Here is a 27,678-nt window from a genome sequence, read left to right as displayed (position 1 = left end):
TTTCATTTCTTAAAGGCTGGGCTTGCTCAGAAACCACGAGCCGAACCCCGGATTTCAAAAGATCAATTTGTCCAGACGTGTCGTCACTTGTCACACGCAAATTGCTTTGCGAAATTCTCGGGCAGTTTGTCGAAGCACCAATTCAGAAATCGAAGAGGGAAATTCAACAGTCAAAGACACGCTAGCTTTCTCAAAAGCTGGGCTTCAACCCACGGGCAAATCTTCTTTTCCAGATTTATCCGCACGTGTCACATGCTACCTCTACAATCGACGATGCTCAGAGCTCGAAGCGCTGATTCCAGATATCAATGAGGAATCTGCTTTGCGGAAATTACGGGCAGCTTTGTCAGAAAGCGCGTAATTTGTACTATTCATCCATCCACCGGCTACCGACAATGAGTGAGGGAATAGTTCCGGTTGTGAAGAAAAGTCCTATAAGTATTTACCTTCGCCTTCCCACAGCAAAGGCACACCCTCTCAACACTTCTTCATCTCCGAGAATGTATTCCCAAAGAAACCTTTCGAGTCACTCTGTATTTTTCATCCCCTGGGATACCCCTGCAAACAACCCATCCAAAGCAAAAGTATTTCATATCATGAAGGTTGAAAGCAAGAGTATCTCATATCATGCTTTCTCCCTGTCCTTTCTCTAGCCAGCCCTTGCTCTCGAGTACTCATCATCTTATGCTTTCGCTTTGTTTCTCACTTATAAGGGAAGTGAAGATGATACCTCGAAGCATGTGGAGACAACGTGCTGATTCATCCTCAACTAAGGACAAGGAGAAAGAGAGCAAGAGGTAGGCACTTGGAAAGATTGAAGAAAGAAACAGACCAACACCTTTCCCTCGTGCCTGCCCGTCGTGCAGAAGAAACAAGCAGAGAAGAATGCAGCTTGCACAATCATCCCAGCGGAAGGAGTCCGAGCTGAGGAACTAGAGAAGCTGCCACATCTGCTTGGAGAACAAATAAGGAACTGCAACATCACCAAAGAGCAAAGCCTCGCCGTACAATATCATCAAATCATCACTTGCAAGTAAAAAGCTAAGTGTCACCCCGTTCAAGAGGAAAGGTGTGGAAAGTCAACAAGCACGACCAATGACCACTTATTAGTTCTATTCATTGTCTTTTATCGTGATTTTCAATTTTTCGTTTGCAATTTTTTTTATATTTTCTTGTGTCACTTAACTGAATTATTTCTTTTCTTTGCAGGAACTTTTGGTTATTTCCACCCTTGAAGTTGATTGCAGAATTTTAGCTTGGGGGTCATCGCTTGATTTTACTGCAAATTAGGGAAGTTTTCAGTCCAATTGCTTTATTTTGTTTCTTATTATTTATTTATTTTATTTTATTTGCGTTATAGTGTTTTCTGACATTGGGGACAATGTCAAGTTTAAGTGTGGGGGTAGAAATCTCTAGAATTTCATTTGTTTCTGTGTTGTTGCTTTTTGTTTTCTTTAAAAATAAAAAAAATAAAAAATAAAAAAATCGGAAAATTTAAAAATCCAAAAATATTGTCTTGTTTCCCTTATTGTTCTGAATCAGATTTTTGTTAGTTTCCCGACCCAATGATATAATTGGATCAAATTCGAACCATGATCATCAAGAACTTAGTTAACATGTGTTTTGTGAAATTCCTTATTCTCTTGTTAGTTTTGTACATGTTTGACCATCTTTGAAAAACCAAATGCACATAGCCTTGTTAATGTGAAACTAAAGTATGACTTAAAGCTTCATATGTGAATTTAGTGACCATATACATCCTATGTGAGTTTTTGAGCCTATTGAAAGTGTGTGCATTTTTCATACACTCCTATTTTTTTTATGTGTGATGAACTTATGTGAGATACATCTCTAGAACTTGCGTAACGATCTTTCGAAATGTTTGTCATTGATTGCATGAACTTGGAAATGATAGAGGCATTAGGTTTACCACCATGGCCCAAATAACCATGTTTCCCAAAGAAAAATGATATCATTAGATTGCCAATTTGAGCCGTGTTTGTTGAGCCTTTTATTTCTTATCACCAGATATGTCTACCCTTATACCTGAAACATTTTTTCCTTACCCTTTCCAAGCGAGCAATGCGAGATTGTCTTATGAGAAATGTTTGTGAAGTACTTTGAAGGTGTTTGGCAAAAGAATAAGTGTGGGGGTATTTCATGTTTGTATAAAATAAAAAAAAGAAAAAAAAAAGAAAAGAGAATAAAAGAAAAAGAAAAAGAAAGATTGTACACAAAGAAAATAAAAAGTTTTTAAAGTTTCAGTTTAAGGGTGTGGTTGGAGGTGCTAGAAGAATCGCTGGAAATATTGAGTTCTTATAAATCTAAACAAAAGAATTGCTTGCAATGTAGCTTGGAACTTGTGTTTTCCTATTCTTTCGTTTCAATAACTTTATCCCTAAGCCTCATTACATCCAATAAAAGTCCTCTTGATTTAAGTTTTGCAATTATGATTGTGGAGAAGTGATCTTTATGCAAGCTTATGGTAGAAATTTCACATTTGATTCTTTGAGCGAAACACATTAAAACTAAACACATATGTGATTGAGTGTATATCCTGTGAGAAGGTTACTAGTTTGCATATGATGATTTTAAAAATAAAAACTTGAAATTGCATTAGCATGGCTATCTCACACACTACACTTCAAGGATGATTCAAAGATTACTGCTAATATTTGAATAAGGAAGATGAACTTGGATTAACTTGTTTGGTGCTAGCTATGGTTCTTGACGATTTGTTTTCTCGAATGAAATTCTATGAGGGTCACATAGGGGGAAACTAATGTTTTTCATGTTAGTACTTTTTCATGTTTTCTTTGTTTTGCTCGAGGACTAGCAAAAGCTAAGTATGGGGGTATTTGATCGGATCATATTTATATATATTTTTACTTCGAATTCACTCGTCTTTTCTTAGTTAGTTCCTTATATTTTTGAGCTATTTACGTTATTTTTATGTTTATAGGATTTGTTATGCAAAGAAAATAAAAATAACACAAATGAGTTTTAAATAATAAACAGAAAGAATATTGGTTTTATTTTTGGATTGGGTTTTATTTTGGTTTATTTTGGTTTATTTTAGATGCATTGAATTGATTGTTTCATAGAATATTGGTTTTGGATTTGTTACTTGAATTTGTTCTTAATTCCCAACTGCTACTAATTTAGAGTTTATGATACAAATTAGTTTTGTATTATTTTGTCAAGGAAGAATCCAAGGACAGCAAGAGGAATAAAATAAAGAAAGGGGATCCAAGAAAAAAAGGAAAGACAGCGAGAATCCAATGAGAGACTTGCGGAGCGCCAGGCATGAAAGCAGGCGGGACAGCTAAGGAAAGAAAAGGCTGTCTTGCAGCCTTGAGAAACAAGAGAAGAATAGAAATATAGCAGGGCTTTGGCAGCGAGGAGAAAGGAGAAAGCATACGGGTAGACAGGGAGAGCAGAAAGCTGCCTTTGGGCAGCGTGAGGGGCAGCGTGAGAAAACAGCAGAAAACAGACTGACGCGGGGGTTGAAAGGGAGGTCAGAAAAGAGAGCTGCCCTAGGCAGCGTGTCAGAAGATAGAAGGAAAGAAAGCTGGGGTGTCAGCGCGAGAATAAAAGGAATGAAATAAAAGACAGGAGAGAAGAAGATAGAAGGAAAGAAAGCTGCCTGGCGGCAGCAGCGGGAAGGAAGGAGAGCAAGTCAGGGACTTGCTAGGCGCAGAAATAAGCACAGAGGCAGAGGGCTTCACTCCATTCTTATTGGTGTTATCTTCTCAAACTTAACGTTTTACGTTTGTTTTAATTTGTTTTAATAATGTGTAAATAAATTTATTTTGGCTAGAGGTTAATTCAAAGCCATGAATATATTTGTAATATGAATTGATTACCTTCAGTTGTGATTTCTGAATTGTGATTTAATTTGCTTAACTGCTTGATTGATAACTTATTTTTGTATGTCGATTAAGGATGCATACTTAATTTACATGCATGAATTTGATGCTAGAATATAAGTGAATTTCACCTAATCGTTATGAACTTATATTCACAAGTAGTAAAGGTTGCTAGTCACAATCACGTTAAGTAAATTCTTGGCAAGAGTATCATGCTTTTCATAGTTACGAATGTCTCGTCAATGCTTATAGTTTTCACAAAGTTTAATGATCTTTGATTGTATCTCTATTGTGCTTTTCACGTAGGGGACTTTTGAAGAATGTTTTGAATTGTTGTATGCGTTTTCCCGTCCAATTCAATAACTTAAGGAAAACTTGAAGATTAAAAAAGTGCTATTCACGGTTAATCTGAAGTGTTGAAATTCACAACTTATAGAAAGAACAACTGAAAATCAATTTAGGTTGCATATGTGTCATGTGTAGAGAAGAACCCTCTAGCTAATCCATCACCTATCCTTTCACCTTAATTTCATGTTGTTGTCAATTTTGTAATTTAATTAAGTTTAATTTACTTTTCATCAAAACCAAACACCCATCCATTATTAAATTATATTATTTAGTTAGTTTTCTTTATTGTTAGTCTTTTAATTTAATTTCCGTCCATTTCAGTTCCTAGTGTTTAATTTGATTGTTTTCATTATTTTGAGTCATTTTAAGTGTGTTTCGAGTTATTAGAGTTTTTAGCCTAGTTTTGTGTCCTTGAGTCTTATTTAATATTTTTAAATTAATTTAGAATAGATTAGCAATCCCTCCTAATCCCCGGCCTAGAACGATACCCTACTTACATCTATACTACAATTGTCAAAAAGAGGGTTTAATTTGTGTGTCAAGTAATTTTCGCATCATTAGACATAACTTCTAAATAAGAGAACTATAAGCGATTCAACTTAGATAATTTACGCTTACCGATTCCTTGGACAAGCTTCTGAAAAGTAGACTTGGGCAATGACTTGGTGAAGAGATCGGCCAGGTTGTCCTGAGAACGGATTTGCTTGACTTCAATGTTCTGATGTTGTTGCTGGTGGTGTGAGTAAAAGAACTTTGGCGTTATGTGCTTGGTGTTGTCTCCCTTGATGTATCCTTTCTTTAACTGCTCGATACATGCTGCATTGTCTTCATAGATCATCGCAGGAAGGTCAATGACTGATGTAAGACCATTAGTGTTTCGAATATGTTCCATAACTTCTCTCAACCAGAAATACTTACGCGATGCTTCATGCAGGGCGAGAATCTCAGCATGGTTAGACGAAGTCGCAACTAGCGTTTGCTTGGTAGACGTCTAAGATATAGTAGTGTCTCCAACGGTAAAGACATAGCCCATTTGTGAACGTACCCTATGTGGGTCAAATAGATATCCAACATCTGCATAACCAACAAGGCGAGAATTAATTCGAGGACTATAGAGGGCGGAAACACTCGAAGATTCGTGGGTATAGAACAAGCCTAAATCCATAGTACCCTTGAGGTTGCGGAAAATGTCTTTACCACCATTCCAATGCCTGTGTGTGGGCACATTGCTGTATCTAGCCAATAGATTCACAGCGAATGAGATGTCGGGTCTAGTGCATTAAGCCAAGTACAATAAAGCTGCAATTGCACTTAGGTAAGGAACTTCGGGTTCCAAAATCTCGTCTTCATCCTCCTTTGGACGAAAGGGATCTCGTTTGGCATCTAGAGTCCAAACGACCATGAATGTACTCGAAGACTTTGCTTTATCCTCATTAAAACGCCACAACACATTTTGGATGAAGTTCGATTGATGTACTAAGATTCCATCCGAACAATGCTCGATCTCCAGGCCGAGACAGTATCGAGTTTTCCCAAGATCCTTCATCTCAAATTCTGATTTCAAGTGTGCAGCATTTTTCTCAAGCTTTGCGGGAGTCTTGATAAGGTTCATGTCATCGACATAAATTGCAACGATTGAAAATTCAGAATATGACTTCTTTATGAACACGTATGGGCATAGTTCGTTGTTCACATAACCTTGACTCGTCAAATATTCACTCAGACGGTTATACCACATTCGCCCAGATTGTTTCAATTCGTAGAGTGACCTCCTCAACCTAATTGAGATAGTGTTCCGTGGTCTATAACTATTTGAACCAGTCAATGGAAGTCATTCTGGAACTTTCATGTAAATTTCCGTTTGCAGATCCCCATAAAGATACGCGATTACCACGTTCATAAGCTGCATATTTAGTTTTTTTCAAAAACTACTAAAATAATTAAGTAGCAGAATGTTATAACGTCCATTATAGGGGAATATGTCTCCTTGTAATCAATCCCAGGGCACTGAGAGAAACATTGCGCTACGAGGCGTGCTTTGTATCGCACTATTTCATTCTTCTCATTACGCTTCCTCACGAAAACCCACTTGTAGCCAATAGGCTTCACGTGTGGTGGTGTAGGAACGATAGGTCCAAATACTTTACGTTTCGCGAGCGAATCGAGTTCGACCTGGATTGCTTATTTCCAATTTGATCAATTTGTTCTACGTCGGTATTCATCGAAGGAACGTGGTTTAATGTCATCGCTAAGCATGTTGTCAGTAGCTACTGAGTACGCGAATGTATCGTCGACGATCATCTCATTCCTATTCCAAACCTCATCCAATATTGCGTAGTGAACCGAAATCTCACGATTCTCGGAAAGCCGGCATGTTTTGTCTAAAGCATCACCTTAATCTAGAATAACCTCATGCGTTGGAACGGATGGGTGAACGATGGTCGAATTCAAACTAGGGTCACTAGTTGGTGCCATTTTCCTCTTTCGGGGTTGTGAATCCTTTGAACCAAAGGGTCTGCCACGCTTCAAGGTCGGAGCATATGATTGGTTAGCCGCTAATGTACCTTTCCGCGTGGAAGGTGCGGCCTCCCCACATTCGGGGACTGTCCGGCTTTCCCAAGCGGGTTATTGACGTACGCGGAGTACATTTATCCTTGCAGGTGTGTTTGCAGCGGGTATATGTGATCTTGTCATATTTGCTAGATCATTAAAAGCATTCGACATACTTTAAGCAATGCTCTGAAGATCTATAATTCGACGCACCTCAGTTTCAAACTGGGCAGTGTGAGGATCTAAATGAGACATAGTGGGAACATACCACGACAATTCGCAGCATTCTACGAGAACGTTAGCATGCTTATCGCCCCCTAACAATGGGAAGACTGTCTTATCAAAGTGATAATTCATAAAACGTGCGGTAAATAAATCTCCTGTCAAGGGTTCTAAGTAGCGAACCATTGATGGTAAATCATAACCGACATAGATTCCCATTTTTCTTTGAGGACCCATTTCGGTACGTAGCAACGGCGCTATTAGCACATAAATGGCGCACCCAAACACCAGTAAATGCGAGACGTCGGGCTCGTATCTAGTGATCAACTGTAACGGTGAATGTGGTTAGGTAGTGATGGGCTTCAGGTGGACCAACATAGCTGCATGCAATATTGCATAGCCCTAGGCAGATACCAGCAGTTTGGTTCTCATAACCAAAGTCTGAGCGATCACTTGAATGCGCTTTATGAAAGCTTCTGCCAGGCCGTTTTGGGTGTGAACATTGGGCACATTATGTTCCACATCAATCCCTACTGACATGCAATAATCGTCAAAAGTCTGTGATGTAAACTCTCCAGCGTTATCCAGTCGAATTGACTTAATCAGATAATTAGGATGGTGAGCCCTTTGCGTAATGATTTGAGCTAGAAGTTTAGCAAACGCGGCGTTGCATGTGGACAATAAGCAAACAAGTGACCATCTTATCGATGTATCAACCAACACCATAAAATATCTAAATCGTCCGCAGGTTGGTTGGATAGGTCCAACTTCCATAAAGTACATGTTTTGCATGGCGGAACTCCAACATAAGGATGTAACTTATGCCCGTGTGAAGATTTGAGGATACAGCGCATCATGTCACGTCCAAGATGTCCAAAACGGTCATGCCAAAGCAACAAAGTGTCTTGGAACTCAGGCATAGGGCCGACCACACTGTGGGCTTCTATGCTGCGAATGGTATTGATGTACAACCCATTCGGGAGATGTTCCAACTTGTCATGAATATGCTTTTGGCCATATTCGTACGAAGTAATACAAAGAAATTCAGAACCATCATCTTCAGTGATTTTAATATGATATTGATTATCTCGAATATCTCTCAGCAATGTTCTTCCGGAACGTGGAGAATAGAGTGTCTTCTTAATGGTCAAGATTGTACCATTGGACAACATGATAAGTGTTTTTCTGTATCCTTCAATCAGGTTGGATAGGCCTGACAAAGTTGTCAAATGAGCTTTCTTGGGTATTAAGTTAGTAAAATAGTATCGTTCACGTAAGATGGTGTGCGTGGTTGCACTATCTACCAGACAACTAAATTCCTCACTAGACATACCTAGGAATAAGATTGATTGAATTGGTCACATGCATAGATATAAGTCCATTCATTCAATTAAGCAATTCGAGAAAATAAAATCCATTCAAATAACAATCCATAATTCAAAACAAACCAAAACAAAACAAATTATTTCGAATACTTAGAAAAATTGTTCAAAATTAAACCTTAAACCTAGCAATATAGGGGGTAGGGCCGACCATTCCTAGTGCCTTCGGCCACTAGGGATAAACACCCTAAAAATATGTCTAATTTATTTATCCATAAGTGTTGACGACTCCTGAAAATCCGATATCTTCATTGATGTAGTTGCATCTTTCGGATGATCCACATATGCAAAGTTAGACTCACGACGAGAATGATACTTGGCAATAACCTCAAGGGAAGCTCGGCATACGCGTGACCAATGATCATTTGATCCACAATGATAACACATGTCCAGTTCAGTAGAAGCGAGCTGAACAGGAGCTTTGCCTTTATTCTTGAAGTTTGAGACCTTAGGGGCGAGTGTTGGACGCTGCTGGGTCATATTTCTTCCCTTAGGTGCGGCACTCTGTTGACCTTGGGCCTATGGTTGGGCTTGCCGCCCATTGCCACGACCACGACGATTTTTTTGTCGTTTATAGCTGTTAGAATAGGTCGCATGCGCTTTAGGTGCGACGTTCGAGCTAGTGGGTCTTGATTGATGATTCTTCATCAAACATTGGTTTTGCTTTTCAACGAGAAGCAAAATAGAGATCAAATCTGAAAACTTGGTGAATTTATGTGCCCTATATTGTTGCTGCAGGACAATATTGGTGGCATGGAATGTCGAATAAGTCTTCTCCAGGAGATATGATTCGGTTAGTTCCACTTTGCAGAATTTCAACAAAGAACGGATTCTACAAACTTCAGAGTTATATTCATTCACGGACTTAAAGTTCTAGAAGCGAAAATGTTGCCAGTCATGTCTTGCTTCAGGCAAGTATATGTCTTTCTGGTGATCAAAACTATTGGCTAGAGCAAGCCAGAGGGTGCATGGGTCATCTTCAGCGAGATACTCAGTCTACAATGCATCATGGATGTGTATTCGAATAAAGCTCATTGCAGTAGCCTTCTGAGCTTTGTCAACGGGTTTGTTGGTGATATATGTGTCGATGGTGGCTCTAATACCCTTTGCAGTTAGATGGAGCTTCACGTTTTGAACCCACTTCAGATAATTTCTTCAAGAGACTTCTAGAGCGGAGAAATCAAGCTTATTCAAGTTCGACATGTCCCTAAAACAAAGGGAAAAATGTGATTAGTCATATGGTAAGCCATAGACATATATCGTAGAACATACAGGTTCTATAGACATGTATTGGTTTAATTTATATATGAAAACTACAGGTTTCATATGGTATGTTTTGAATGAAAACTTTGGGTTTCAAATGCACTAAATTTGAAACTACAAGTTCAATTTAGTTTTATGAACAATTAGTTCATAATGAGAGGTTCCTGCAAGAAACACAGAATACAATATACTAATTTGAATATAGTGGATTTGAGGTTCTTCGGGAACTCAAGTGTGAGAGCTTCGTTACTACGAAAGTATGTGACGGTTCAAAGTATAAAAATAAATTATTGAATCGTTAAGGTCCAAAAGTGATCTTCAGGTCAATAATTTTGGATTCATGATCAGATTAATGGATTGCTGGTCACTTTTAATTAATTCAATAAATCGAGCCATATGAAGTCGATTGTAGAAGCAAAATAATATTAACATACGGGTTAAAATTATTTAGAATTCTAAAATAATAGCATTGGGTTGAAAAAATTGCCCTAAAAAAATAATTGGTCACGGGTTGGGTGCCTTGAGTAAAAGATAGGGCCCAAAAAAGCTCGGGTGTGATCTTCAGGTCACAGGGTGATGGGGTAAAGGCCCAACCATTAATGCTGACGTGTTGGACCAAGGGGGTAGGCATGGGGAGCCTAGTCGCAAGGGCTGGCTACATGTGATGCAGGCCGAAGCATTTGCAATGCCCAACAACCATAAAGGTTGCGGTATGCAGGCCGTGGGCCGAGACAAGTGGGCAGGGTTGCAGACCCGTGTGACATGGACCTAAGCCAAGGCTTGGTGCTGTCCGAGGTAGCAGCAGACCCAAATAGGGATGCGCAAGTAGTCCATCTCGTCAATGCTATCCACGGTGATGTCGTGGTGCCGCAAAATCCCAAGTTCCAATCCCTATTTTTTTTCTCGAAATTGTTAGGGTTCTACAAACCCTAATATGCTTCTAATTTAATTTTATACATTGACTCACATATTCCACTTAATAATTTAATTGTGCGATGCATGAAACAAATATATATATATATATATTGACAAATATATGAACATATAATATATATATATATATATATATATATTGAAAGGAAAATATAAACATAGAGGGGTTCATGCATCATGGGGAATGTTTTCATGATTCGTGGACGTTTCAAATATCTTCTTTTATTTTAAGCGTACCTGATTAGCAGTAAACGAATAAGCCTTTGAATTTGGTGGATAATAGCCTCCTCCAACGATGCGTCAGTTCCTCAGATTCTGGCAAGAGCGTGCTGATAACGTGTTGTAGGCTTATTTGATTGAATGATCTAGGGTTTAGAGAGAGAGAGGGGGGCCGGCTATGGTTAGAGAGAAAATAGATTGATTTAATTGTGAGGTGTGTTTGATTTACCCCATTGTGCCTTTATTTATAGTAGTAGGATAGGTAAAAATCTTTTCCTTTAGGATTACAACATTTAATAGGTAATCTAATCCTAATATGAATATAAGATACATTCCTAGATTTCCTAAGATTGACACAATCACATTCCTATTCTAAATATGACTGCAACACAAGATAATTTTACTCTCTTTTTTTTCAAGGCCTCATAGGTAGGTAACCTATTAGTTGCCCCTATTTTCTCTTCCAATCTTTTTTTTTTCCAAATAAAATAAACTTTTAGACAAAATACTTATACAGAAATAGTCGTTAAAGATTTGAACAACATTTTCAACGACAAAAAATCGTTTGAAGGTCATCAAAAAAAAAGTTTTAACGAATATGTTATATTTTTTCTCGTTGTAAATTTTAATAAACATATACATAACATGTATACAATTGTTAGTATAGATAATGCAAAGTCAACCCTACCCTTAAGAAAGGTTACAAACCCTAATCGTGAGACATTGCTCATGCAAGTCATCATCAAAGTTGGCCAATAATTGTACTAGTTGATATTGCCCCCACCACACAACACATCTCATCTCACGTGTAAGGTGACAGTCCTACTATTAATATAGAGTTAGTGAGAGGCATAAGGAAGTGTGATCATGCGTATAAACTGTGTCCTTTTTCAAGGGCCCTCCGGCCCCTCCCATTAGAACAATTCCATTCATGGAGCCCTTTCCCCTGACAATTTACTATTCAATCCACCATATTAAACAGTAATTGCCTTAAATAAATAGTAACTACCATTAATAAACAGTAATTGTCATTTACATCTCCACCCTTGGAACCCTCCCCCTAGCAATAAGCAATTAAAATAATAGTTTTTTTTGTTTGTTTAAATAATAAAAAACCCCCCTTTCTCTCTCTCTCTCTCTCGGACACAAAAAAAAAATAAACAATTACAAAGCCCTCGGGCCACAAGCCCGTCGACTTCCCACCCCACCTTCGCTCGGCCTCCCACCCTCACTCGGGCCCTTCCACGCTGGAGTTGCTCCCACCGGCCCTCAGGCCCTTTCTCCTCCCCTGTCGCCCGAGCAACCAGCATCCGCTGGAGTTGCTCTTACGGTCAAGTCCAACTATATGTGCTACTAGCTAGCCTCCATCGATTGGTCGCTGTAATATCCAGATTTGCACTAACCACAGTTCAGCTCCACCACATCAAACAATCTCATATTTTTGCTGGTCCATAAAACCGATCTTTTGGAATTGGATCCAACAGCCAAGTTGGTACAATTCCGTGCTCCTCCATGGTTCACTCTCAACTACATAGTTATATATTACAATGAGTATATATCTAAGCATACAGTGGAGAAATTGGGAAGGTTTCAATGTTAAAGGTTCAAATTTTTTAGATAAAAATATGTTAAAGTTAAATGAGTAAAAACCCCTAAAAGTTAAATAAGTAAAAACCTCCAGCCTTCTTTTGCTCATCCTGTAAACCATATAACTTATAATACTCCATGTAAAGTTATCAATAGAAGAAGACAATGGAAAATTAAATTGATGTCAAGAACACAGTCATCCATGATGGACACTCATATCTTTCATAGTTAGTGACCAGTGGAAGTAGAAGACGGACGGTGGAAGAAAGGGAGAGGGGTTGCCCTGGAATTCGGTTGGGAAAAAAATGATTTTAGGCCAAAAAAGTGGCAATTACTATTATTATACCATGATAACCAAACTATTTGACATACCAAACAAGTGGCAATTACCACTACCAATACCATACTGCGGTGGATACTCATACCGAAAGTTTGGCACGGTAATAGTAATAGATTTTGCCAAACTAAAAGTTTGATATGGTAATTAGTGTGAGGATTTTGGTAGAGTAATCATACGAAATCCACCCCTACACAAAACAACAAACTGGCATTACGTTACAAAATTGTATACAAAGTGTCTGGTAAGAAAAAGATACTTTTATGCGTGATGTAAACGATAAAAATGTTGAACATTGAAAGAGAAAACGGTAGCGAGTTGGGCAATGTTTATGTAGTGAAAGGGATTTAAACATTTTGACAAAAAAAGAAAGAAAAGGGATTTAAACATGAAAAACATAGGAATCGGAGGTCTATTTCGTGACCTACGAGGAGCTCATGAAGTCATGTGGGACATTGGGAATTTTTTGACGCATCGTATATATCATGGTTAAGAAGAATCCTGGTATGTTTAGTTTAACAACTGGTTTAGTTGCGCGATATATAACGTGATGATTGTGGATTTTGAACTTGAGGTCCTGAATTTTCTTTCGTTTTCTTTTCTTTTCTATCAGCTCTGCGAAACCACAATCCCAAACATCAAGATCATATATAGATAATAGATATATGGAAAAGATCATATATAGATAATAGATATATGGAAAAGGCTAGACAGATCATATTTTCGTACTACATTGATGTTTCATAAGTTGACGAGTGATGTATACATATTATGTTAATTAATCAATTTATTATTTTGGATTTTAGTTTTATGCATTACTTGTCTTTTGAGTTCGTTTATTAAAACTGTATAACAAAAATGAGATTTCCCTGACGTTAATCTATATATGTAAATGTACTGTACCAGCTTTAAAGTCACAAAAGGACCACGAGATCTTATCAAATCTTGGATCCATTTATTCATCTGTACAGGGGACCAAAGAATTGATTTCGTTTAATTAAAAAGCTAAAGATCATAATTCCAATGAACCTTTTTTTTTTTCCTTGAACACATGAAACGATAATTACAAGCTTTTATATGTGTAAGTGTTTCTTTCTTCTTAGAGAAATGCTAAGGTGACAGTTTTATGATGAGACTTTTTATGGACTCTCAACTACTTTCCAATTTAAAGTCAATTTTCATACAAATATTATAAAATATTGCATAAAAAAGAATGAAGTTGCAGAAAGTCTATAAACAGTCCCTCTTTTGAAAGAGTTTCGTTAGCATTTCTCTTCTTCTAATTGAAAAAGGTTTTTATCTACCTTTTATCCTAAGACACCATTTTCAGATTGAAAATGATATTCATATGTATAGCATTTCACTAACAATCAAGAGTGTTCAATCATGGACATGGATAGTGAGGGTGGACTAGTATTTCTATGGTCATAATTTGGACGGGATCATGCTAAGAAGATTAAATTTATAGATAAATTTTGTAAACAAAAAAACATGGAAGTTGATTTTTTTTTTTTTTGTCAAAAGAAGTTGATAATTGAATTATTACTTAAGTGTTGATTAACATATTTATTTTTTGTTAGTGACACAATATTTAGTTTGTAAATTTAGTTTACACATTTAATCTACGAGTAATGCTAGGGATACTCAATTTGAAGACTAAATTTTGGAGACTAAAGGATATGAAAGTTGATGATTGGATTATTACTTAAGCGTTGATAGACATGTTCATTTCTATTGGTGACACATCATTTAGTTTGCAATTTTAATCTCCCTAGCATTACTCTTTGATCTACCTCACATTACTCATTTGAATTTATACGAGCAAGTATAAATTGGAGGAAAAAACCATTCGTGCTATGCAATCCTTGGTGAATTCTCATCCACTAATTCGGTGTGTGTCAGGTAGCGGAGGAAACAAATCGGATTTTTTTGTGGTTAGTCAAGCAATACCAAACCAATAATGCAAGATTGATGAACTCCAATAATTGTCCAATTGTGACAAATACTTCACAAACATTCAAAAGAAAAGTAAGCTAGCTTCACTCGTCAATTTCCCAATATGATTACGAATCTTAATTTGCTCAACTTTAGGAGCAAATGCCTCCGCAAGTTGGAAATAGTGTAGAACTTTTTTACGAGAAACGATAGAACCTTAAAACGATAGAATTTTTTCTTGTTAAGAATACTTTTTGATGAGAAAGAATAAAACTTTGAACCCTAGTGATGCACGCTAAAAAGTTAAAACCTTGCTAATTCCGAATGCATTATTAATTTGTATGTATTTCGTAATATAGGAAATATGTATGGTTGTTGAGTCTCATATATAGGTAGTTGTCCTCTCTATGTTATGTTAAAACTAAAGTATTCAACTTCAAAGTTGCAAGTTACTCGCATTTAAAGAAAATGAGGACATATATGCAGTCGCTATGTCATCAATACACGCCGTAGTTATTGTTGGTACAATTGATGTTGTGAAGTTCCCTTTGTCAAATGCGGTTTTGTGTTAGCAAGTGCAATTAACAACGTAATATGATTGTTCGACTCAAAACATAAATAAAAGTAAATTAAAAATGACCGATGAGCCTACAGGTATATAGCTCGTTGCATATATAGTTCCATAGTATGTATCATCTAGAAAAATGTTGGTTTATAAAAGGTATTTTACCGCCCATTGATGATAGACTAATTTATCTCTTCATACAATTTTGGCATGCATGAGGCAGAAACATAAATTTTTGTTCCCGAATCAAAATAGAGCCGATGGTCCCAAAAAGATGAAAGTGATTAATAACACAAGAAGATGAAAGTGTCCGGTTCCAAAGCTTACCCCTTTAAGTAGGGAAGGGGCGGAGGTGGAACATTATCCTATTTAGATTCTCTTTGTGAGGATCTTTAAGGTCAATTTATTTTATCCATTCGTTATTTTTTCGATCAGAAATTAATTTGTATTTTTTATATAAAATTAAATATAAATAATATTTAAAAAATCTTATTACACAATATACGATAAACGATTCAAATAAATTAATTCCTGACATATTCCGGAGATCCTCAAACGTGGTGGGAGGATAAACTCGCACGGGGGAGAGTGACAAGTGAGCTCAAAGTCAAACTAGGGTTATAGGGTGGTCAGCCACTAGACACTAGGCCTGCGGCCACACGTGTGGGGCGACTGCGTTGAATATAAGGAATTCGCATGCCGAATCTTGAGAATGCGTGAATCATATTTGTTTATCATATATTATACTATCAAAAATCATTTTAAATTAAATAAAAATATAACTTGATAAAAACTGATTGTATGATTTACAATAAACAAACAAGATTCAGGAATTTTCAGGATCCTCATAAAAAAATCAATAGAGATCGTATTGGGAATACAAGATCGCTCTGTCATGTGAGTGTGTACACTTTTCAACGTCTCTGCAAATAACTTGATCAGATCATCAGTCTGACTTGATACGAATGGGTGTGTCTGTCAGAAATGCACGTGTGGGGTTTCAGTCTTTATAGTGACAAGCACTGACTCATACAAAGACGCATTCATCAGAGAGAGACGGAAGAGACTGGGATTTGAGAAAGCGCACTGGCGATATTCACGTACTTCCGGAACAAGGTTCACATGCACTCCCATGGCATTTGTCACCTCTCTCTCTCTCTCTGTGAGTTCGTTCTTGGCTTGTAGCTTCCAATTGATTCACAACTAGCTAGTTTGTTTGTGGCTTGTTTCACAAACTTAGTTACATTCAAACCTTGGTCTTTCACCTTCGATTCCATCCAAAATAGTTTTCTTTGTGCCTTCTTTGATCTAGTAAGTAGTACGTATTTTTGTATTGGATATAGAATCTTTTCCCCATTCATTACGATTAATTATTTTAGACTAAATTAGCTTTACGAACAATGCAGGATTGACTAGTATAAACAACATAGTATAATAATAATAAAACTTTTAGTGCATTGTCAATGTTGGATAATAAAAATAACACAATTGCTATCAAATGCCATCAGCAACTTTTTCAAAAGATCACCATTATTCGAGCAACTTTCAAGCTCTGCAACTGTATCCAAAAGAAATCAAGCATTGCAACTACAAATTCATTAAATTCCCAGCATTAACAAACACCAAATCAAGAAAAGATAAATTCCCAACTCCTCATTCCCTCCACCAAATTGCACAAAGCCACCCTACTTGGGAAACCAATATCAAGTGATTAATCTTAACTGACAGCATGCACTTCAATTTCCACAAGATTTCCAACTCCCAATTTTTAAAAATGTTCATTTGGATAGTTGTTTATACCTTTAACTAAATTATGGTAAAAGCCAAAATAAAAGATCCTAATTTTCTATTTAAATTTGGATTGAGTAAGTAACTAAAAATACAGAATTCGAACCCCATATTATATATATATATATATATATATATAGACATAGAGCTTAAGGGGAGGGATCCCCATTTTTTGAAAAAAATGGGGATTAGGTGTGGGGCTCACTTCACATCAAATTTCAACGATCCGAACCGTCTATTTTGTTAGTCTCGATTCATAGATCATCCTTGCAAAAATTCAATTCAATCCGAAACCATTTGCCTATTTAATTATCAATATCGAATTTCATATTTTCTTATATAACAAAGTATTCGTTCATTTCCTTGAACCCAATTAGATGTCTTAAACATTTCCAATTTAGCTAATATTTTGCAAGGATGATCTATGAATTGAGACTAACAAAATAGACGGTTCGGATCGTTAAAATTAGATATAAAGTGAGCCCCACACCTAATCCCCATTTTTTTCAAAAAATAGGGATTCCTCCCCTTAAGCTCTATATATATATATATATATATATATCTATTTGACTGATTGGTTGGTTGGTATCCCTCTCTCCCACACCTGGATCGAGCACAAGTTTATATATATCTTAGCTACTATAACTTGTCTTGGCTACCTAGCTAGGAGTGGAAAAAAAGGGAATGGAATTATGCGAGTTACACAGTAGGATTCTTTTTCTGTCCTTTTCATTTGCCAAATGGAGGAGAATAATTACAATTTACAAAAAGTTTTGTTGAAAAAAAAAATGAATAATAAAATAAAATAATTGGAACATTAACTTGGGAGAGATTTTTTAGTGTGCCCAAAATACGAAATAATATGTTATATGTATTAGAGCAATGCTAGAGTAACTAAATTTCTAGACAAAATTTACAAATTAAATGATGTGTCAGCAATGGAAAATGAGCATATTTATGGACGCTTAAGTAATAATCTAATAAACAATTTTCAAGTCATTTAGTTTACAAATTTTGTCTGCAAATTTAGTATTCTCTAGCATTACTCTCTATGTTATTATACAAGTGGAAGGAAGTTCTTTTTTTTTTCAAGTATCCATCCACTTGTATAATGACATATGATGTATGTGCCCGTAGCCCGGACAGATGAAAAATCTCTCCAACTTTGGGGTAATGGGGTATACACATTTTTTTTTTATCAAAATTGTATAATACAATTTTACGCAGTATACTTAGTTAGGGAAAAGGAAATTTTTTTTTTTTTTTTTAAACCAAAGGCAGAAATTTTATAAACGAATAGATAGGTTTACATCCTGAGCCAGAATATTAAACAGAAAATCAGGCCCAATATGGTCCCAGACAAAATCCTTTCCTTCTTGGAAAACATACTTGGCCACCGAGTGCGCCGCACGGTTACTTTCCCGAGAAACAAACTCGTAAGTTACCGACTCCAGTCCACGAGCTAGAGTCACGATGTCACCAAAAATACATTCCAAACTAAAGTCAGGAGTAGTCTCATTCCGAAGCATTTGGATTATGCTTTTAGCATCTGATTCGATGGCCATTGAATTGAAACCACAACGAACACAGAATTCCAAAGCAGTGCGGATTGCTAACATCTCAGCTGCTGCAACACTACGGCATAGTCTCCCTCCCGAGCCCTCCGCCGCCTACAGCAAGCCAGCAAAATCTCGAGCAACCCATCCTACACCTGCATATAAAGTCTCCTTGCGCCAAGCAGTATCAGTATTTACCTTGATAGTGCCGAAGGCCGGCTTTGTCCACAGTCCGGATCTTCTCGCCGGAACAAGGGACGACAGTCTATCAGTAGGTTGAGCGCTTGTTGTTCTTTGAAATCCCGCCGCCCTGAACTCGCCCAGATTCCTCGTCCAGAGCCCGAGAATATCAAGGGGTTTATGGGACACTCCTTTGAAAATTAAATCATTCCTGTTTTTCCAGAGACGCCAAAGCCCAAACACAAATTCTTGCATCAGCTCCATTTCGTTTTCTTTCCCCTTAACTCTGCCGCAAAAAGACCCCCAGGAAGCAAGGAAGTCGGTTCCTTCCAGTTCGAAGGAATTGAGTTGTAGAGGAGAGCAAAACCAAAAAATATGACTGATTTCGCATCGAAAAAATAGATGGTTATCCGTCTCGTCAGGCTGCATACACCCCTCGCAAATATTGTCAACTCTCATATTTCTTCGTTTCAGATTCCGTCGAACAGCCAAAGCGTTATTGCAGCATTTCCAAATGAAAAACTTCATTTTATTTGGAACCTCCAATTTCCATATTTTGTTCCAAACATGAGTGAGGCTTGGGGCAGAGCTTGGCATTCCCCTTCCCTTCTTTCCCAGGTCGCCATTTTCCATGAGTCCCAAGGCTATCCCGTATCCAGTTCGAACGGTATACTCCCCATTCTTAGAATAATGCTAGACTAGGCGATCGCTCATGCCGTATCTGCTAAGAGGTATACTAAGAATCGAGGACACATCCTCTTTCAAAAAACCCCCTTTAACAATGTCAGTTTTCCACTCACGGGTTTCAGGATCAATGAGGTCACTCACCATACTTGCTTGCAGTCCCTCATTCACCCGAGCCTTGAAAGTGGAAGGTTTTGGGAACCACGAATCTTTCCTGATATTGATACAAGTTCCATTACCCACCCGCCATCGAATACCATTGGCAAGTACCTTCCGAGCTTCAAAAATGCCTTTCCATCCCCATGATGTTCCTCTTCCTCCGCTGGCTTCCCCGAAAGTTTTCCCAGGAAAATACTTTTCTCTCAGGACATTAACAAGGAGTGAGTCAGGTTGCAGAGTGATCCTCCATCCAATCTTGGCTAGAAGGGCAAGGTTAAAACACTGGAAGTCTTTAAAGCCTAGTCCTCCATTGCGTTTCTGCGATCGAAGTTTTTCCCAGGCAACCCAGTGGATCCCTTTCCTGCACCCGTTCCCCCGCCACCAGTAGTTTCTAACAGCTTTCTCAATATCTTTACACACCCCAATAGGGAGCTTGAAGCAGCTCATGGCATAGTTGGGCATTGCCATTGCCACTGCCTTGATAAGAATTTCCTTGCCTGCCTGAGAAAGAAATTGTTCCGCCCATCCAGCCATGCGAGATTCAATTCGTTCACGAATCTCCTCAAACACAGCTTTTTTAGACAGCCCAAAGTCGGCCTGCAGTCCCAGGTATTTCCCAAAGCCATCCCTGCATTGGATGTTCAGGATATGGACAATTTCCTTTTTAACCCGTTTCTTAGTCTTAGGGCTAAACATGATAGAGCTCTTGGTCAAATTTATTTCTTGGCCGGATCCGGACGCATAAGTCCTCAGGATGTCACCAACCCCACGAGCATCCTCAGCCGAGGCATTACAGAATATGACCGAGTCATCAGCAAAGAAAAGGTGCGAGATTGGCTTCCCCGTGGGAGAGACTCTAATTCCATGCAGAGTTCCATGCTCCAAACCTTTCCGAATTAGGGCCAAAAAACCCTCAGTACAGAGGAGAAACAAATATGGGGATAAGGGATCGCCTTGTCGTAACCCCCTCTGTGGCTTGATGTAGCCAGTTGGGTTGCCATTTAGTAGTATGCTGAGAGACACTGTGGAAATGCATTCCTTGATGCGGTCGCAAAACCTCTGGTCAAAGCCCAGTTTGCTCATCATGGCCAGGAGGAAATCCCATTCCACCCGGTCATAGGCTTTAGCCATATCTAATTTTATTGCCATCCCCATAGTATCCGCCTTCGATTGATGCATAAGGGAGTGAAGAATTTCATGCACAACAAGGATGTTGTCTTGTATCTGCTTCCCCGCCACGAAAGCCGATTGATTATCACATATGACATTCGGCATTACTCTCTTCAGCCAATTCGTTAGTACCTTAGCCAGAATCTTGTAGCTAACATTACACAGAGCAATAGGACGAAATTGCTTCATATTCTTTGGGCATGCCACTTTAGGAATAAGAACCAGGTTAGTATGGTTTAGGTTTCGAAGTAGTTTACCCGAGTGCCAGAAAGCCTTTATCATGTTAACCACGTCCCGCCCCACCACCTCCCAGTGATCATGGTAGAAACTGCCGGGGAAACCATCCGGCCCCGGAGCCCTAAACGCAGGAATCTGGAAAGCCGCCTCCTGAATCTCCCTATCCGTAATCGGTCCGGTCAACATTTGGTTATCCTCCAAAGTCACCCTAGGCTCCATACAGTCCACGATGTTTTCCAACTGGCATGGCGGGCCTGCTTGGAAGAGAGTGGAGAAGTACCCCACCGCAATCGAAGCCACCTCGTTCTGACCTTCCCTTCAAATCCCGTCAGCATCTTCCACTCCTCGAATCTGGTTGTATCGTCGTCTTTTCATCGTTTGGGCATGAAAAAACTTTGTGTTTTTTGTCCCCTTCTTTCAGCCACTGCACTCTGGATTTAGACCTCCAATAACTCTCTTCTTCCTTGTGTGCTTCTCTTAACTCCTTTTCTTTTAATTGAACCTCGGTGGTGGCGAAGTTGTTTGACATGTAAGCAGACCGAATCTCACCTTTCAAACGGTCAATGGCCTGTTTAGAGTTTCGAGCCCTTCCTTTGTACCAAACTTTCAAACTCTTTCCAAGGGATTTGAGTTTTTCACTTAGACGGTATCCATGGGAGCCATTGTAGTTGACTTGCCATTCCTCCCCCACCAAATCCTGGCACTCAGGTTGCTTACTCCATCTTTCCTCATACATAAATCTTTTCCCTTTCCATATCCTAGCTTTCTCCGTAGTTAGTCCAAGCATCGCGTGATCAGACCCCTCAAGCACCATATGTCGGATTTTGGTGTCAGGGTATATGTGCTGCCATCCCATGCTAACCAGACCTCGGTCAAGGCGCTGTTGGATTGGTCCTGAGTCCCTGTTATTCCTCCACGTAAATGGGTAGCCCTCGTAGCCCAAATCCATAAGGTCGTTGCGCGCCACAAATTCCCGGAAGTCCCGCAGGCTAGCCACCGATCTGTACTTGCCTCCCTCTTTTTCATCATTGCTCAAGATGTCGTTGAAATCTCCAATTAAAAGACATCTTTCTCCAGCTCTACTAATCCGTTGACTTAGGGACATCCATTGGTCCCTCCGTTTTTTCTCATCCGTACTAGCATAGATAGCAACTAGGTGCCAGGCACATTGCTTGCAATCGTCCCAGATTTCCGCCTCAATCATGAATTCCCTAGATTTTATCCACACCACCTGGGAAACATCTCTCCACATTACACATAATCCTCCTTCAATCCCTCTAGGCTCCACAGCGTGCATAAACTCCAAATTCAACTTTTTTTTTCAAAAAACTATAGCGATTGCTTTTATTTTTAGTCTCCAGCAAGATCACTATGTCGGGGGTGTGAATCCTGTTCATTTCCAACAGGTTGTCCATCGTCAGGTCACCCTCGATACCCTGACAGTTCCAAGCAAGTAGCTTCATGGGGATTTGGGAGACCCCTCAAGGCTGGTCTCCTTCGCCTCAGAAAATGAACACTTCCTTGGACGGGTGCTCTCTGGTTCGAGCTGTTCCACTAGACCTGAATGCTCCACCTCGGTATACAAGCGTTTTTTCCTTCTTTGCTCTTTTGTCGCCGCCTTGATAATTGGTTCCAACTCAAAAGGATCTCTGCTCGCAGTATTAGTGCCTTCCCGTCCGAATTGGTCAGTCACCTGCTTGAACGGTTTGTTCATTCTGGTAGGCCGATCCTGTTCCACTTCATTATGGTGTGCATCACAACATTCAAATCAAAACCTTTGGTGCACTCCAGTAGATTAGCCGCTACCTTTTCCCCATCCTCCTTTTCACGTAGTTCCTTAAGTACGACGTGCTCAACTCCATCAGCAACTACACCTCCTGGGCCAATTAGACCCTCATCGAAAGCCCTTTCCCTGGCCTTTCTCGCCTCTTCCTCCTCACTTCGTTGTCGCTGGATTTTGATTGCCAAGGATGGGTTCCTCTGCTCCGGTTTATTCGACGACCATCGGGGTTTACTCGGCGAGATAGCCGTATCAATCACTTCCTCGTCTTCATTATCCTGGCTGCCCTCCTCATTCCGAGATCTCCCCCCACCTGAAGGTGTACGAAAACCCGTTCCGGAAGCCGTGGAGGACCGCCCTGACTTCCACATTCCCTCATGTTCTTCACTTCGGACTTCCTTCCACCTTCTAGAGCTTCTGTCTCCCCCATTGGATCCGACGGAGCCCCTACTTCGTGGACCCAGCCCCAGTAGTTTTCCCCGGAGGTCAGTCACCGCATCCAACCCACGAAAAGCATACTCTTCATCCAGGTTCCCCGAGTCCGCATCTTGTTGCCCTGATTCACACATCGTACTTTTGCAGACTCTCGTGGCATGTCCTAACATTCCACAGATTAGACAGTATCTCGGTAGCGCTTCATATTTAAAATCAATCCAAACCTTCCCCTCATCGGGGAAATTCACATAAGTTCCTCGCATCAGGGGTTCGCGAACATTGAAGTTGATTTTAACCTGGAGAAATCGCCCAATACAGTCGCGGCTACCCGCAATATCAATCCTTCGGACTATACCCATCAGACCCCCAATGGATTCAGCAACCGCCATAGTCATACTGAGCGGGGGGACATTGTGGATCTGAACCCAGAAAGTTCCCATAGATAGCGGAGCCCATCTATTAAGCCCAGATTCCGTTCTATCCGCCACTAATACTAGGTCATTCTTGAAGGTCCAAGGTTGATCCGCATCCACTACTCTACTCAGATCTCGTTGCCCCGCAAACCGTGCTAGGAAACGTCGCTCCCCAATATCTCGAATAGAGACTCCTTCCCTACCCCGCCATAAAGACATGAAATAATCAACAAACGCCTCGCCATTCACCTCATTTGTTGTAAGAACTTCAGCAATCAAAGTATACTGAAATCCTAGTAGTGCTCCTTCCACATCTTTCCTTTCAATGTTGATCCCTTTTCTCTCATTTTCAGATAATTTCAGTTTAGATCCAAAACGGGAGCCCAGATCTTCTAGCTCCCTTCTATCGCAGTCCCTCGCCATGTTAGCTGCCAGAGTCCCCAAGCACGCCCACTCAAAGATCCCTTAGATCCGATTCACAGAGATTTCACATATCTACCCCGAATCCATGACTGCAGCAACCGTATTCATCGCAACCCACTTCAGGGATCACCCCACAGATATGCCTAGTCTATCACAGCGTCCAGACCAGCGTCCTCCCGAAGTATTGAGTCGGGGGGTTATCTAGAAAACCCCGCCCTCCCGCACCGTAAACACCGCCCCCGAATTCGAAGCCAGATACACCCACTTCTCCCACACCCAGAACCCTCGATCTCCTCTCGTCAAAACCCGAACTTTCGATCTCCACGACTCAGCAGGGAGATAGGAATAATCCCCAGGAAAACACGCCTCGCCGGTGAGAGGCGGCGCAGGTTCCTCGACTCACTCGGAATTCACAGAGCACCAAACCCTCCTTTCGAGGGACATCCCATTGTACAGAGAGAGTGAATGGGGATAACTAGCCACAAAAAGGAAAAATTATTTGGACCAGTACAAAATTGCACAAACCTTTAAATTAAATAATTCAACAATGTTCATGGTTACCAATTCCATTGGAGTCAATTATCATTGGAGATTTTGACAAAAAAAAATCTCATTGGAGATACTGGATCTTTAGAAAATCTTACCAAAAACCTCATTAAAATATTAATTACTGATCAACTTGATTTACATTGTCTGCCAAATTCCCTTTAAATCTTTAGGGTTTGGTTGCTTTGTCTCTAATCAAGTGGTATTACTATTAGTCCTAAACCCCCCACTCATAATTCAAAGCCCTGTCCCTTCATTCCTTGTCATTTGGTTCACTACTGCAGCATTTAAGACTTTCTACACCACCCCCAATCATTTTATAATCCACTAATTTTATCTCGTAATTAAGATTATAATATTTCTATAATCTTTTTTCACTTGCAGGAAAAAGGTTGAAACAGCAAAATGGAACAGGATTAGGGTTAGGGTTTATTCGAGATGCTTGCCATCTTGGTTGTTGCTTGAAAAATGGGGGACAAAGCTGCCTACTATATACTACTAGGAGTCTAGGACTTGCTGCTAGCATAGATTCATTATGATATATCTACTGTCGGCATTCCACTTTTGTTTACTTGCAATATATTTGAACTACAATCGCGAAAATATTTGGTTCTTGAGCTAAAAATTTGTTACTAACATTTGAAAAATATAAACATATTTAGTTGATGGTGTTAGCAACAATTCAAATTGTTAGAGATCGTTCGTTCGCCAAACAAGTAAATAGAAGAAGGGACAAGTCACGACTGCAGTCGAAAAAAAGTCATTAAATAATGTGTTGCGACGTATATACGTTTTTATCTTATAAAGGGTGTGCTATCCACACATCTTATTTTACTTCTCACACACCCTTTGATAATTTATGTCCATTGATATTTTTCAATTCATCAGATTTGAAGGCAGAAAATTAGAAAGATGTGTAAGAAATAAAATAAGGTGTATGAATATCACATTCCATCTTACAATCATTTGATTCAACTTGTCATCATGATGATGAGCAGAGCCGAGCCCAGGAGTAGGCCACGGAGTGTGATAGCCATGAGCCCCAAATCGATAGAGTGGCCTAAAAAATTTATCTTAGAGTTCTTACAAATACACATTAAGAAAACAAGGATTGTTACTATTAATGTAGTGGTAAAGGGTTAGTAATTTGTGTCAAGTGGTTTTTTTTTGTTCTTTAAAAAGGAGACTTGTTGGTAGTTTTGTCACTACAGTCCACTTTTTCAAGTTGTAAAGCTCAAAGAGACATTTCAACCTCCTTCTAATCACCATCGTGCGACCCACTAATGCTAGGAATCGAATCCAAGACATGTTGTATGAAAGACGGGCCTAAAATTCGTCCTCAACCACTAGATCACAATGTGATGGTTGTGTCGAGTGGTTTTGGGTTCAAGTTCTTGTGGAGTACTGGTTGTGATTTTTTTTCTTCTGTTTTTTTTTTCTTTTCAAATTTTGCGTTAAAAAATTGTAATATTCAATTTTTTTTCCTTAAAAGCTTCCCAAGCCTTATCGTCCAGCTCTGTTCTTTCTTTCCTTTTCTCGTTCTGATGCCATTTTTTTTCACTCAAACCATAGTAAATTGTGTGCAGAGTGTGAATTGGATTAATTGCTCTAAAGCTTTTTAGTGCTACTTTCTTCTTCTTTTTTTAATTTTTATGCCATAAATCAACATATACAGTATCCACGAGTTTGTTTCTCAACCCCAAAACAAAACCCCTCAGCACATACTTATTCTAGCAATAATGGTGAAAATTTTACCAATAGGCTCTTTTTTTCTTCCATTGCATGATTGCGCACCAGCTTTGTCGAAAAATAACCATATTCAGGTGTGAAGGTGAGAGGGAACACAAAAAGAAAAGACAGATTGGAGATGGTTGCTGCAGCACATTTGAATATTATGGAAATTATATATATATATAATTTGTAAATTTGGCCGCAAAGTCCATCCCACTTCAGCATTGCTATCATGAGAAGAGACTTTAGGGGCATCGCACATAAGGGAATGAAAAGTTCGGTTAAGCTATGGAAACTTTATATTGGTAATGGCCTAATTTAGTTTTTGCCCTAGGGCCCCTAATTATCCATGGCCGACCTGATGATGAGTGGTTAGTGAAAAAATGCAAAACCCTCCTATAAATTTGCTACAATAAAAGAAAAAAAAGTTATTAGATTGACAAACGTGCGCCCGTTAATCACTGCGATAAAGTTTTGACATGAACAAGTGTACGTCCAAAAATTGAAACAAGACCCCTACCAAGTAAAGCAACTAGCAAGTAAGTTGGGTTTGGGGGTGGGAAATGACATTGAAACTGATTAGTGTTGAGGATTATGCATGGAATGTAATCATATAATAATAATCATGATGAAAGCACTTGTAGTCCACTAGGGAAAGCATGCTACATTTTGTTACTTGCGACCATGTGACCATCACATTTCTCACTTTCTCACAACATGTTTCCGACATGACACGTGTCAAATCATGAAAATTCTGTGATTAATTTCTCCTACGATGTCTACTCTATTTTCTTTACAGCATATCCTATCTGTTTGATCAGACTAATAAAGCTCATAGTGTAGACAAAGATAATTGCTTGGAAAGTGGTTTGCCCTTTCATTTGTTCTAAAAAGCATTAGCTTTTTAATAATTTCATATAAACCCTAATCCCAAAATACTACCATAGATTTGCCTCTCCATGGAACTTCCCGGTCTCGAAATTATAGATTGTTGTGACGAATCCACCTGCTTGTCTCCTTTTAGTGAGGAGGAGAAAATTCTGACCATAGATTTGTTTTATTTTTCTTTAGGTGGTAACAATTTGTATTTGGGAGTATTTTCTTTTTGCCTAATTGGGTTGGGCCTTCTCTTTGAAAATGTTTCCATATCATGTCATCCTTCATTTCCCCACGGCTAGAGACATCCTCCAGAAGATAAGGTCATCCGTACACCCCAACGCGGGACTCCCCACGAACCCACTTTCACGAACCAATAGAGGGGATCCACTTGGTTGTGCATGAGCGTACGGATGGTCACGTACTCCGGTGGGACACAAGAGTTTCTCCCATGCTACGATGGCAGTAGGACACACGGTTGGATTTTACC

General features: G+C 39.1%; 1 long non-coding RNA gene across 1 annotated transcript; it reads left to right on the top strand.

Annotated features, from left to right (window-relative positions):
* The first annotated feature begins 16,173 nt into the window (after positions 1-16,173).
* Positions 16,174-25,262, top strand: LOC139197591 (uncharacterized). Its single transcript, XR_011583094.1, has 2 exons — positions 16,174-16,372; positions 24,966-25,262. It is a non-coding gene; the product is annotated as an uncharacterized lncRNA (long non-coding RNA).
* The last annotated feature ends 2,416 nt before the right edge of the window (positions 25,263-27,678 follow it).

Source organism: Malus domestica, chromosome 07 (assembly GCF_042453785.1).
Source record: "Malus domestica chromosome 07, GDT2T_hap1".
Lineage (NCBI taxonomy): Eukaryota > Viridiplantae > Streptophyta > Magnoliopsida > Rosales > Rosaceae > Malus > Malus domestica.
This window is presented reverse-complemented; position numbering and strand designations above follow the sequence as displayed.